The sequence below is a fragment of the Lampris incognitus genome, chromosome 3 (assembly GCF_029633865.1).
Source record: "Lampris incognitus isolate fLamInc1 chromosome 3, fLamInc1.hap2, whole genome shotgun sequence".
Classification (NCBI taxonomy): Eukaryota; Metazoa; Chordata; class Actinopteri; order Lampriformes; family Lampridae; genus Lampris; species Lampris incognitus.
The window spans coordinates 32493438-32506472 of record NC_079213.1 but is presented as its reverse complement, the minus strand read 5'-3'; positions in this window follow the sequence as shown (position 1 = coordinate 32506472).

Here is a 13035-nt window from a genome sequence, read left to right as displayed (position 1 = left end):
AAAAGAAAGTTTTCCGGCCTTTCTTGGAGGAAGTAAGTAAGTCAAGTCAGTTCCAATGACTGGGAATTTGCTGCACCATTGTGGGACTGTGCGAGGGAGGCTCTGCACCTAAAGCTAGCCTCTTTGCAGGAGGGGATAGTGGATCCTACCAGTGATAGAAGGAAGCGGGTGAACAGGGTGTTCTTTTCAATCTGGATTTGCAGGTGGGTCAGTTCATTGGGCTGCCTGGAACACCAACTGCAACAGTATCCCAGTACCCCAGCCAGGAATGCTGTCCAAGTTTTCCATCACGTGCCTGTGCAGCCACCTAAACAGAGTGTTTATGTTCAAGTTCAAGTTCCACTTTGTCATATACATATAAAAAGTACCATGTACTTTGCAATGCAGTGAAATGCACGTGACCTCACTTGCTCAGCCTTTAAAATTATATATAAGGAAATAATAATTAATAACAAAAACAATAAATAATGCATAATAAATCACTGAAGCTATACAACGCACCTACTGTTCATTATTCTGACTGCCTGGGGGTAAAAACTGTGTGCGGTGTCTGGTCGGAGCTCTGATGCTCTGTAAGCGTTGTCCTGAGGGAAGGACAGAGAACAGACCATGTGCTGGATGGATGGTGTCCTCCAGCATACTTAGGACCACAACAGGTGGTGTACATGTCCTCCATGATACTTAGAGCCTTCCTTCTGCAGCAGGTGGTGTACATGTCCTCCATGATACTTAGAGCCTTCCTTCTGCAGCGGGTGGTGTACATGTCCTCCATGATACTTAGGGCCTTCCTTCTGCAGCGGGCCGGGTAGTGTACATGTCCTCCATGATACTTAGAGCCTTCCTTCTGCAGCAGGTGGTGTACATGTCCTCCATGATACTTAGGGCCTTCCTTCTACAACAGGTGGTGTACATATTGTCCATGATACTTGGGGCCTTCCTTCTACAACGGGTGGTGTACATGTCCTCCATGATACTTAGAGCCTTCCCTCTACAGCAGTTGGTGTACATGTCCTCCATGATACTGAGGGCCTTCCTTCTACAGCGGGTGGTGTGCATGTCCTCCATGATACTTGGGGCCTTCCTTCTACAGTGGGTGGTGTGCATGTCCTCCATGATACTTGGGGCCTTCCTTCTACAGCGGGTGGTGTACATATCCTCCATGATACTTAGGGCCTTCCCTCTACAGCAGTTGGTGTACATGTTCTTCATGATACTTAGGGCCTTCCTTCTACAATGGGTGGTGTACATGTTCTTCATGATACTGAAGGTCTTCCTTCTACAACGGGTGGTGTACATGTCCTCCATGATACTTAGGGCCTTCCCTCTACAGCAGTTGGTGTACATGTCCTCCATGATACTTAGGGCCTTCCTTCTACAACAGGTGGTGTACATATTGTCCATGATATTTGGGGCCTTCCTTCTACAACGGGTGGTGTACATGTCCTCCATGATACTTAGAGCCTTCCCTCTACAGCAGTTGGTGTACATGTCCTCCATGATACTGAGGGCCTTCCTTCTACAGCGGGTGGTGTGCATGTCCTCCATGATACTTGGGGCCTTCCTTCTACAGCGGGTGGTGTGCATGTCCTCCATGATACTTGGGGCCTTCCTTCTACAGCGGGTGGTGTACATATCCTCCATGATACTTAGGGCCTTCCCTCTACAGCAGTTGGTGTACATGTTCTTCATGATACTTAGGGCCTTCCTTCTACAATGGGTGGTGTACATGTTCTTCATGATACTGAAGGTCTTCCTTCTACAACGGGTGGTGTACATGTCCTCCATGATACTTAGGGCCTTCCCTCTACAGCAGTTGGTGTACATGTCCTCCATGATACTGAGGGCCTTCCTTCTACAGCGGGTGGTGTGCATGTCCTCCATGATACTGAGGGCCTTCCTTCTACAACAGGTGGTGTACATATTGTCCATGATATTTGGGGCCTTCCTTCTACAACGGGTGGTGTACATGTCCTCCATGATACTTAGAGCCTTCCCTCTACAGCAGTTGGTGTACATGTCCTCCATGATACTGAGGGCCTTCCTTCTACAGCGGGTGGTGTGCATGTCCTCCATGATACTTGGGGCCTTCCTTCTACAGCGGGTGGTGTGCATGTCCTCCATGATACTTGGGGCCTTCCTTCTACAGCGGGTGGTGTACATATCCTCCATGATACTTAGGGCCTTCCCTCTACAGCAGTTGGTGTACATGTTCTTCATGATACTTAGGGCCTTCCTTTTACAATGGGTGGTGTACATGTTCTTCATGATACGGAAGGTCTTCCTTCTACAACGGGTGGTGTACATGTCCTCCATGATACTTAGGGCCTTCCCTCTACAGCAGTTGGTGTACATGTCCTCCATGATACTTAGGGCCTTCCCTCTACAGCAGGCGGTGTACATGTCCTCCATGATACTGAGGGCCTTCCTTCTACAGCGGGTGGTGTACATGTCCTCCATGATACTTAGGGCCTTCCCTCTACAGCAGTTGGTGTACATGTTCTTCATGATACTTAGGGCCTTCCTTCTACAATGGGTGGTGTACATGTTCTTCATGATACTTAGGGCCTTCTTTCTACAATGGGTGGTGTACATGTTTGCCATGACACTTAGGGCCTTCCTTCTACAATGGGTGGTGTACATGTCCTCCATGATACTGAAGGCCTTCCTTCTACAGCGGGTGGTGTACATGTCCTCCATGGTACTTAGAGCCTTCCTTCTACAGTGTACATGTGCTGAAGCTGTGGCAGCGCTGTTCCTATGATGTCTGAAGCTGTTTTTACTGTCCTTCTCGGTTGTTTGTGGTCCTGTTTGGTCAGGTTGCCAAACCACACCAGTATGCTTCCAGTAAGGATGCTGTCTATGGTGGTCTGATAGAAACTGACCAGGGTTTTGGTGGACATTCTAAGTTTTTCAATACATCTCAGAAAGTAGAGTCTCTGTTGAGCCTTCTTAATGACACAACTGGTGTTTAGAGACCAGGAGAGGGAGTCTGAGGTCTGAATGCCTAAAGATCTGAAGTTCTTCACAATTTCAAAAGGGACACCGTTGATGTAAACTGGTGTCTGAACCGGTTTGGACTTCCCAAAACCAACAATTATCTCCTTTGTTTTCTCAACATTTTGGGAGAGGTTGTTATCTTGACACTATATGGATAGGACCCTCCCCTCCTTCTGGGCTTCGTACAAACCTTAGTGGGACCTTCATTGCACCTCAGACAAACAGTGACCTCTGGATGATCCTTAAAAGATGGCCTCTGTGGCGTAAGAGGACGTCATTTAAGGATCTTCACCTTTCTCCCTCTTTTGTCCTCCACAACACATTGATTTATTGATTGATTGTTAAATCAATCAATCAACCAACCAATCAATCAACCAACCAACCAATCAACCAATCAATAACTTTGGGAAATTTGTTGTGCAGTTAGGATTAAACACAAATGACATAAAACCCAGAGAGCAGAGAAGACCCGGTCCATATGTTGACGACACCATCATAGTTCCCAGTACCAACAGGATAAGGCAGCACCACTTTTCATAACAGCTCTGTTCAAACGTGTGTGTGTTTGTCTCTGTGTGTGTGTGTGTGTGTGTGTGTGTGTGTGTGTGTGTGTGTGTGTGTGTGTGCACCCACAAAAATGTTATACAATGTGCAAAGGGGCAATAGTAAGACAATAGTAGACAAAAAAGACAATAGTAAGTAGAGTTGTCTATTGTTAGTGGTCCACAGTTGGCCACCGACGGATTTCCTTCGCAAAACGCAGGCGACATGTTCTGTATTATGTCCCGCGGTGGACATGTTCTGTATTATGACCCGCGGTGGACATGTGGTGGACATGTTCTGCATTATGTCCTGTGGTGGACATGTTCTGCATTATGTCCTCACGGTGGACATTTTCTGCATTATGTCCCCACAGTGGACATGTTCTGCATTATGTCCCATGGTGGAGGATCAAAATATGAAGAGAGTCGGCTTAAAATCCGAATCAAAGTTTCTGGAGTGTTTAGCTTCGTATCTTTTGCTGTTGTTGTTGTTGTTGTTGTTGTTGGACACACACTGAGCGGTTGTGGTGTTGGCCAACCCGTCCACATCAGTTCCCGTCAAACCAGCGGTGGCTAGACGTCATGTGGTGGGAACCAGCAGGGTCAAAGTTCACTGCGGTGAGTGGCGTGTGGGAATTCTCCCTCTCCTGTCATCTGGCCTCGGCAGAACTCTGTGTATACTGCGTATGAAGTGTCTCCGTGTTGTCTGTCTCCTCAGGACAACTGCAGACTATACATGCTAATGCAGCGATGTGCAACCTCAAGCAGACGTTTCATATTCCTTTCCAGGTGTGTTGGTGCTGCTTCCGGCCTTCTGTAACGTCATGTGCAGAAAGAAAGAGCGACCTGCATAGACACCCAGCACCGAGTGGGATGGAAAACCTCTTCGGAGGTCTCCCCACCAGGAGGTGCAAGTGTTCATCTAATCATCTGGGCGGGAGAGCAGCGGTTCGGGGTGGACAGTGTTTTCTGCACTCCGGAAATATGGAGGGGTAATTTCAAGAAGCAGCGTGGTGAAAGTATGACAATATAACATGATTACAGAAACCAGGAAATAGACCCGTCACCACCACCTTGCTTCTAAAGTAGACTTGCTGCCGTGAGGAGGCCGGGAACCAGTTCCCCCAGTTCCCCCAGGTCCCCAGTACCCCCAGTGCCCCCAGTTCCCCAAATCCCACTGCTGGGTCTGTCCACCCTTTCACTGACTCAGATGTGACCAGCCTCTTTCAGCTTCTTCTTCTTCTTCAAAATAATTTAAAATAAAATAAAAAGTAAACAACCCACTGGAGAACCCAGGTCCTGGTTCTGAACACATTCTCCTCCCCGGTCAGAGCAGCGGGTTGGAGCGGGCATGTAGGAAGACACATCCTGTCCTCCACTGTTCTCTCCATCGGCTCCATTACTCACACACACACACACACACACACACACACACACACACACACACACACACACACACACACACACACACACACACACACACACACACACACACACACACACAGGGAGGGTCAGCCCATTATTAGAACAACATCTTCAGCAGAGGACCGGGACTGAATCTGCATTGTGGAGGAAAAGTGAGGGAAAGCAACAAACTACAAATCCATTTTACTTTGTTTGTGCCACATGGCTTTTACAAAGTGGCACACAGTACAGTACAGTACTACAATACTGTACTATATATACTGCACTATAGTACAGAACAGTAAAGTACTACAGTACTACAATACTGTATTATACTGTTCTGTACTATACAGTACAGTACAGTACTACAATACTGTACTATAGTACAGAACAGTACAGTACTACAGTACTACAATACTGTATTATACTGTTCTGTACTATACAGTACAGTATAGTACAGTACACTACTACAGTACTATATATACTGTACTGTACTATACAGTACAGTATAGTACAGAACAGTACAGTACACTACTACAGTACTACAATACTGTACTATACTTTACTTTACTGTGCAGTATAGTACAGGACAGTACAGTACAGTACTACAGTACTACAATACTGTATTATACTGTTCTGTACTATACAGTATAGTATAGTACATAACAATACAGTACAGTACTACAGTACTACAATACTGTATTATACTTTACTGTACTATACAGTACAGTATAGTACAGAACAGTACAGTACAGTACTACAATACTGTATTATAATGTACTGTACTATACAGTACAGTATAGTACAGAGCAATACAGTACAGTACACTACTACAGTACTACAATACTGTATTATACTTTACTGTACTGTACAGTACAGCACAGTACAGTACTACAGTACTACAATACTGTATTATACTGTTCTGTACTATACAGTACAGTATAGTACAGAACAGTACAGTACAGCATCATATTCTTCATAAATTGTATAAGTCATTATAATTGTGTTATCCACTTTCAGTGTTGTATTGTGTAAATTGTGTACACACAGCATCCATTGCACGCTGTCCGTCCTGGGAGAGAGCGCCTCCTCTGGTGCTCTCCCTGAGGTGTCTTCCTATCTTTCCTCCCTGTTAAAGGGTTTTTAGGGAGTTGTTGCTCATCTGATGAGAGGGTCTAAAGACAGGATGTTGTGTTGCTGTAAAGCCCACTGAGGCACAATTGTAATTTGTGATATTGGGTTACACAAATAAAATTGATTTGATTTGATTTACAGTACTACAGTACTACAACACTTTACTATACTATACTGTACTGTACGGTACTGTACAGAACAATACAGTACTACAGTACAGTACAGAACAATACAGTACTACAGTACTGTACTACTGTACTATACTGTACAACAGTACAGTACAGAACAGTACAATACAGCAGCATAGTGCAGTACCATACTGTACAGTACTGAAGTACAACAGTATTGTTCTGTATTGTTCTGTATTGTACTGCACTGTACTGTACTATAATGTACTGTACGGAACAGGACAGTACAGAACAATACAGAACAGTACAGCACTACAGTACTACAGTACTGCTCTGTTCTGTACTGTACTGCTCTGTATAGTACAGTATAGTACAGTACAGTACAGTATAGACCAATACAGAACAGTACTGTCGTACTGTATGTAATTTAGTATACTGTACTGTTCTGTCTAGTACAGTACAGTGCAGTACTACAGTGTTGTAGTTGCTATAGTACTGTAGTGTACTGTACATGAGCTATTGCGTGTTTGGTGGGCCCTGTATCAGCCCGGGGCTCAGAGCCGCGTTCCACTGAGCAGCCAAATATTAAAAGCCCGTCATGAGAGTGGATAACCTGTCATTTGTCCTCCTGTCAGGCCTGCCATTATGTGCCGGGGAGGCACGAGACTCAATATAAATCTCTCTCCTCAGGAACCTCACGGTGTCACCGTGTCTACCACGTAACGTCAACCTTTCCCCAGCAAGCCGGAGACAGGCCTGCAGCATGAGGGGCAAATATCCTACCACATGAACCACGTTCTGGTCCGTCGTCCCCGTGTGAGGTGGCAGTGAGAAGAGACATGGCCCACACTGGTATTGATTGTCAGACCCTTTCTTTGACTCGTCTGATTTATTTTTGGGTTTTTCTTGCAGGTCTTTGCTCAGAAAGAGAGGCGGTGGTGTTTTCTGACCTGTTCGAGGCTTCCTTTGTGCCGGACGGGCCTGCTGCTGTGTGAAAAGAAGCCCCAAAAAGTCAACGGCAAGAGGATCGAAAACTTGGATGTCACTTTTGATGAAACACACAGACAGCTAGTTATCCAGCAAGGCATCCGAAATAACGCGTACCAAAGCACACTGCATCATAAAAGATAACGATGAATGGTATGAGGGGCCATACGAGCCATAATATGTTCTGGCCCTCTCTTATACACACATTCTCCTTTCACATACATATATTTTTATGTTCATATTTACACATTTTAACTCACACATTCATACATTTTCACTGCCATATGTGTATATATGTAAATTTTTCACTCACTCATTCATACATTTTGCTCTCATGCACATGCAGTCAATGTGTACATTTAATATTAATAATATACATATGTAAGAAGAAAACGCATGCATGTCTGAAGAAAATATGTATGTAAAAGAACAACGTATGCATGTGTGAGAGAGCGTATAGTGGGAACGGAAGGCGGGTTGTATATCGCGCTGTGATTGGCTGAGCAGAGTAGGGGCGGAAGTGTGGGAGTGAAATATATGTAGGGCCAGACTGAATTATGGTTTGTACGGCCCCTCATACCTTCTAAACACATTCACGGTCTCGGATTTGGTGACAAAGCTGAGGATGAGATCCCAAACCAAATGCGTCTTCGCCAGACACAGACGGACGAGTCGGGTTAGAAACTGACTAATTAGGGAACTTCGTGCATTCTGCCAATTAACTCCATACCGAGCAACAAGTTTTTCATTGTGGATCCCGGTTTGTCAGAAGCCGAACCCCACGTGGCGTTAATTTAGTCTCTATGTCTTTTAACTAACTCGCTGTCTGCTCATTATATCTACCAGGAGTCAGCAGGGAGCCGCCAGTGGCTCCGTGGACCGCCCAGACAGCAACCAAAACGTCAGATCAAATGGTGGACTTGCTATCGTTTACTCACTGCTGCAGGCGTCTTATCAGTGCTAATAAAAAACCCGCCAAATTACCAGCTAACCTACACCACCGGTCTGCCCATAGTTCCACACCAAATGAACACATTGCAGCGAATTCGGGGGGGGGGGGGCAGTCCGGGAACCGCCGCAGGCGGGACGCGAACTCGGGTCTCCCGCACCACAGGCGACTACGTTAACCAGTCGACTAAAGGGGGGTCAACGTACGCTCAAACTACACGAATTCAGCCCGATTTTGACCCAATTGACCTTTCGCAAAGTCCCACCCCCCTTAGTTACTGTTGCTATGCCCGTCAAGCCTTTCAGAACTATCCAGGAAGTAGCCGGAAAACACCAAAACATGAAGGAAGAAATCAGCGCATTGTGTGGGTAAAAGTAGCAGTAATAATAAGTTAGCTGTATTAGCTAGCAATAATAGCTAGTAGCAAGCTTAGCTTGGAGCAGACAGGTATTTTTGTTGATTTTGGATGGATTAAGCTGGCCATGGGGTCTGCTATACTGCCAAATCTATTGCCGACATTGCGCTTCTTGCGTTTTGGGTTTCGGGAAGGGAAAGAAAATGACGCCCCCTCCAAACTTTTCACATATCTAGTATCCTATTTGCGGATCCCATAGGCACACCGTTTCAGCATTTTGCAGTGTGTTTGAAAGCTTGACGGACTGTTGCTAAGGTAGGATTGGTCAAGCACCGTTCTGGGGCGGTACTTTGCGAAAAGTCAATTGCGTCGCTGCCGACCATCGTTCTGTGTCGGGCCCAAACGTCGGGAACGTCGGGAACGACAAATGCTCCTGTATTGTGTCATAATCCAAGACCGGCGTCAGACGCCCCACGACCCCGACTCGACAAGTCTAGCATGTCAGAATTTTTTTTTTTTGCATTTTCCGTCTAGTTCGACACCCCTGACCGACGTGCTCCTGACGCTAACCAATAGGATAACAGAATGCACAAGACCGCCAGCGTCACACAGGCGCTTCTTCCATGATTGACCCGACGACCTATGACCTCGCGTACGGTCGCGATGACAGCAGATTACGTGTGACGGCAGCATACGATGATGGGTGGGGATCATGCTTATAGTCTGGCGGCCAAGACAGGACACGAATTTATAGCAGTACTTGAAAGACAAAACATGTCGTGTAGCCTGATCCGGGCAGTAGCCGCCCGTGGTGCAGGATACCCGGGTTCGCGTCCCGGCTGCGGCGGTTCCCGGGCTGCCCCCCCACCCACCCACCGAATTCTTCTCCAATATCAACAAAATCTCTCTCATATGCGGCGTGTTGGTTCTCCACGGTCCGCTCAGATGATTTGTGAGCAAGCGGCGCAGACGAGTAGGAAAGCGCCACATGGAGGCCCGTGATGTATAATGTAGACGACAAGGACCGGCTGAAGGACCCTCAGTCTTGGTAAACTGCTGCAGACTGATGATAAAACTCCGCGCCGTGCAAACACGCCGTATTTGCTTTCTGCTGCTTTCAGTGGACCGCAGACATTAGTTAAAAGCGACACTTTGGGGCTCTACTCAGATGAATTATGCTCTATCCGGAGTTGGGGGGGGGGGTTGGAGAGGACGGTGAAGAAAGAGAGCGAGAATGGCGGGTTTGTAATTCTAAAAACGATATTCCTTTGTACAGAGCACCGATACGGGACTGAGGGACAGAGCCTGTACTCTTTTTTTCCTTTTTCTTTTTTTTTCCTACACAGGTTGCCATAGAAACCAGCCCAGCAGCCAACCAGCTGCTGTAGGATTCCAGAGAAATTCCTCCACCACCCCCACCCCACCCCACCCCCCTCGCCCTCCACACACACTCACTCACACACACTCACGCACACTCACGCGCACGCGCACTACACCCACAATCCCCTTCTCTGCACATCCACATTCATATTGCAGACCTGCACATGGATTACCAGGCAGCAGAGCTCCGCTGAGTGTGTCTGTACTGTGTCTGTACAGTAGCAGCATGAAAGCGGTAAGGCAACACACCTTCTATCAGGCAATCAATCAATCAATCAATCAATCAAACTGCATTTTATACAGCGCTTTACTAGCTGCAGCAGCCACTCCAAGTGCTTTACAATTAATTCATTCACACACACACACACACACACACATCATGGTTATCTATCTGAATAAGTGACAGCGCCATGGGATGTGGTAGAGGCAATCCAGATTTTGTACCCTCCTCTATCAACACCCCTCCCACACGACACCCACACGCGCGCGCGCGCGCGCACAAACTTGCAAACACTCGGGGTGCAGCAGAGAGGTGCATAAGTGAGGGCTGACATGGTTGCATGCCAACTGAGGAGAGGATGGAGAGATAGACGTGCAGGGAAATGAGTCAGCGATTCACAGAAAACCAACCTTTAATGCAAGGAAGTTGAAAGAACCACTTCGCTAAAAAAAATTCCAGGGTGTAAAGATGAAATCAACAGCTACCTGCAGGATTAGGGTGGGTGGACCGTTCATGAATATTTCATCAAATCCAGGAATAGATTGTTTCTGCACAAAACAACATTACAAAGGCACACACACACACACACACACACACACACACACACATACATGTATACACATATAAACACATGCACATGCATACTCAAATGTGCTCTATAGTATATATCATATACCAACATGCACATGCATGTAGTGAGAGCATATGTTTGCAGACACACACACAGGCACACACACACACACACACACACACACACACACACGCACACAAATAGAGCATGATAATTGGAATGCCTTGCGTTAAACATCTGGGTAGAAATCTTGCTGCGTGGCATAAAATACACTTCATACGACACACTTCATACAACACACTTCATACAACACACTTCAGCACAATACAACAATTGGTGGCATGGCAGTGGAAGGAGAGAGAGGAAAAAAGACTTACTGAGCTTAAAGACAAAGCAATCTCACCGTGCAGGCTAGAAAAAAAGAAAGACGGAAAGAATGAAAGAATGAGAGAATGGATGAATGAACGAACGAACGAACAAATGGATGGAGGAATGGATGGATGAATGAATGAAAGAAAAGAAAGAAAGAACGTAAGAAAAAGAAAGAAATGATGAAAGAAAGAATGAGAGAGAGAGAAATTAAAGACTGAAAGACAGAAAGAAAGAATGAAAGGATGAAAGAAAGGATGAAAAAGAAGAAAGAAAAGAATGAAAGACTGAAAGAAAGAAAGAAAAAGAATGAAAGAATGAAAGACAGAAAGAAAAAGAATGAAAGAACGAAACGATGAAAGAAAGAAAAGAATGAAAGACTGAAAGACAAAAAGACAGAAAGAGGACGAAATGATGAAAGAAAAAGAAAGAAAGAAAGAAAGAAAAAAGATTGAATGAATGAATGAATGAATGAAAGAAAGAGAATGAAAGACTGAAGGAAAGATCAATACAGAAAGAAAGAAAAGAAAGAAAGACAAAGAAAATGAAAGAATGAAAGAAAGAAAAGACCGAAAGACAGAAAGAAAGAAAGGATGAAATGATGAAAGAAAAAGAATGAATGAAAGAACGAAAGACTGAAGGAAAGAAAAAGACAGAAAAAAGAAAGACAAAGAAAGAATGAAAGAAAGAATAAAAGAAAGAAAAGACGAAAGAAGGAAAGAAAGAAAAGACTGAAAGAAAGACAGACAGAATGAATGAAAGAAAGAAAGACAAAGAAAAAAGAAAGAAAGGGAGGAAGGAAGGAAGGAAGGAAGGAAGGAAGGAAGGAAGGAAGGAAGGAAGAAGGAAAGAAGGAAGGAAGGAAGGAAGGAAGGAAGGAAGGAAGGAAGGAAGGAAGGAAGGAAGGAAGGAAGGAAGGAAGGAAGGAAGGAAGGAAGGAAGATGGGTGCAGGTGGGGACGATGTCGTGTGAGTGACGCTGGTGGGGTTTGTATTTCTCTGGCGGTGAGGACGCAGGGGACCTGTGCTCGGTGCTCTCCCTGACCTTACAGAGAAGGTTCTCCACCACCACAGCGGAGGACTTGTCTCACGTCACTGACAGACCCTGCCCTCGGGGAGGAGGTGGGGGTCCGTGTCTATAGCCGTCTCCTCAGATGCCACTCACTTTGACAGGCCAACAGGAGATGGCCGTCTCTGATAATCCACCCGCCTTCCTCGGGAGCGACAGGTTCTTACTAGTTCGGAGTGTTCCGCTGGGTCAAGCGTGGAGATGAGAGCTTCCTCAGACCTGGACAGCTGATGCTGTCCAGGTCTGACCATCAGCTGTGATGGTCAGCTGATGCTGACCATCACAGCTGATGTGATGGTCACCCAGATACCACGATTACCATCGCGCAGTATCTGCATCACAGGATAGAGATCCTGCAGAAGTACCAATGAGCTGTTCTACGTCACAAAGGACGCAAAGACGCAAGCGCGTCCGCCATTGTGGCGCCGCGACGAAGCTTGGGAGATCCGGCCTAATTGGCAGTAAAGAGTATTAGATATCACGCGTCATTAGTGGCGACATAGGCCCCGTTTGTCCTGAAACATCAGCACAGGAGCGATCTCAGTAGGATCCTATTTGAGCCCCTTTACTGACAAATATTATTATGGGCCAACTGTAGGAGTGTCACTCAGACCGAGAGAATATTTCCTACTGTGACGCAATAATTTTATTTATTTTGTTTAATGTAACACTTGTGTCTCTATCTCACACTGGACCAGATCTAAGCTCTGAAGGAGTGGCTGAGCAACAAACTAGCAGACCAGAGACTGGGGCTACAAAACGATAAAGGTGTCAATTTAATGACGAACTAGTGTAAATTCACTTGACAGATGAAAACTACTCACAGCTACTATGTGTCACACATTCATACATGTAGATATACTGAAACCCCTGGTCTTAATCCCTCTTTAATTGCAATTAGGTTGTTTTAGGTTCAGGTTTCTAATTAGTT